The 2,462-nt window shown below is 39.1% G+C and overlaps 1 pseudogene; it reads right to left on the bottom strand.

Annotated features, from left to right (window-relative positions):
* On the bottom strand, nt 1–100 carry LOC113319948 (annotated as a pseudogene).
* Between the last annotated feature and the right edge of the window lie 2,362 nt (nt 101–2,462).

Genomic DNA, 2,462 nt, shown 5'->3' with positions numbered 1-2,462 from the left:
GGACGCAAATCTGCACATTTTCTCAACAGGAGGGAGAATCCTTGTATAGGTATTTGGAAAGGTTCAATGATCTATTAGCCCAATGTCCTCATCATGGTTTAGAAAAGGTTAGGTTGGTTCAGATCCTTTATGAGGGTTTAGATTATCCCACTACAACCACAGTAGAATCTATGTGTACAGGTGGGTTTGAAAACCAAATAGTTGATGACGCGATGACATATTTGCATGAAATCGCCGAAAAGACCCAACAATGGGAAAGTAATAGGGGACCCCAGAAAACAATTCTTCTAGGCAGAGGAAACATTAATATGGTAGAAGGACTTTGAATCAGATGCCAAAATTGTTGCTATAGCGAAAAGGTTAGAAGCTTTAGAAGTGGGTCACACTAGTGGTAGATTAGAGCCTTTTTGGGAAGGCCAGAAAAATGAAGAGAAAACCAATGCTCTCTATAATAACACTAGATTCGATAACCGTCAGAAGTTTGACCCATATTCAGAAACCTATAATCCTGGTTGGAGAAACCATCTGAACCTTTCATGGTCTAAAGGCCAGGGTCAAGGTAAGTTTAGTAATTCTAATGCTCCCCCAGGTTTTGGTTCAGATAAGAACCCTTCAGGTCAGTTTCAGAACTCTTCAGACAATAGAATGACGAGCTTAGAGGATTCTCTTAGTATATTAAGAAAGATCCAGGATATGTTAGCACAGAGCCAGGACATGTTAGTAAAGAGCCAAGTTAGTTTTCAACAGGAAACCAAGCAGAACTTTCAAACTAATGCTCAGACTCTTGCTAAGTTAGAACTTCAAGTCGGAAAAATAGATAAGACCTTAAGTGAGAGAGATAACAGAAGGTTCCCTAGTCAGACTAATCCCAATCCTAGAGGAGTTCATGAAGTAGGTGCAAAACCATCGAATTAATTGAATGTTGTTAGAACCCTTAGGAGTGGTAGAGTAGTAGACAATCAGGTAACCATGCCCGATAGTGAGCATACTGTAGTTCACCCCTCAGGACCAACCATAGCTGATGAGACGGATAAAGTTTCTGATGATGTCAATTCCGTTCCTGAGAGGCTCTATTTTATACCTAGAGCCCCATTTCCACAGCTATTAGTACCAACAAAGAGTGAATCCAACTTTAATGACATAATGGAGGTTTTTAGGAAAGTTACCATAAACCTTCCGTTACTAGAAGCAATTAGGCAACTTCCAACTTATTCCAAGTTTCTTAAGGATATGTGTACGCGAAAGCGAAAGCTTAGTGTCCCTAAAAAATCCTTTTTAGCTAGTCATGTAAGTTCGATCATTCAGAACCCCACAAATCCTAAATATAAACACCCAGGTGCACCTACCATTACTTGTACGATAGGAAAACACAGGGTACACAAAGCTTTACTTGACTTAGGAGCCAGTGTGAACTTACTCCCATACCATGTGTACTTAAAGCTATGTCTCGGTGAATTAAAACCTACCAAGATAACATTGTAGTTAGCTGATAGGTCTGTCAAGATTCCTCGTGGTGTGATAGAAGATGTTCTTATTGAGGTCGACAAGTTTATTTATCCTGTGGATTTCGTGGTCTTAGATACCCAACCTGTCCCTGACCCAGAGAACCAGATACCTGTGATTTTAGGTCGCCCATTTTTAGCTACGTCTAATGCGATCATAAATTGTCGAAATGGTATTATGAATCTATCTTTTGGTAATATGAATATTGAGTTGAATATTTTTAATGTCAGTAAGATACATTCTGAGCTAGATGACACGTGCATTGAAGAGGTGAACATGATAGGAACCTTAATTCAGGAGTCATTACCAAACCTCATAACGGAAGATCCATTAGAGAGTTGTCTAGCCCACTTTAACATGGATTTCGACGAAGATAGCAACATTGAACAAGTGAATGCTATGTTGGATTCTATTCCTATGTTAGATACAGATAAATGGAAAGATAGGTTCGAACCATTACTAGCTTTTGAGTCTACCTTAATCCCTTGTTTAAAAGAGCCTCCTAAGTTGAACCTTAAATCTGCATTTTTAGGGCCATCTAAGAATTTGCCTGTGATTATAGCATCCGATCAGGAAAGCAGGCCATAAATCGTGCTTCAAGACAATAAGGAAACTCTAGGGTTGACCATACAGGATATGAAACATATAAGTCCTACAGCTAGTATACCTCAAAAGAATTTAGAGGATGAACCACCTGATTATAAATCAGAGAAAGAAATTGACCTTTTTCAGAAACCTAATGGTCTAGAAATTAGGAATATTATGACTAGTCTATCTAGAAACACCCAAAATTCTAAGTTTGGGGGTAGTGATCGTCAATTATCCCTAGTAGAAGTCCCTAACTTGGGACTCGATCCTAGTGCATATGAGGTATCACTTGAGTCTATTCAGACTCCTCAACCCGATCCTCCTGATACTTTCCAGGAGGAAATACATCTATTAAAGTCCCGTTTTTCGGA

This window comes from Papaver somniferum, chromosome 10, assembly GCF_003573695.1.
Source record: "Papaver somniferum cultivar HN1 chromosome 10, ASM357369v1, whole genome shotgun sequence".
NCBI classification, from domain to species: domain Eukaryota; kingdom Viridiplantae; phylum Streptophyta; class Magnoliopsida; order Ranunculales; family Papaveraceae; genus Papaver; species Papaver somniferum.
Note: the sequence above shows the minus strand (reverse complement) of the source record. Positions and strands in the feature narration are given on the sequence as shown.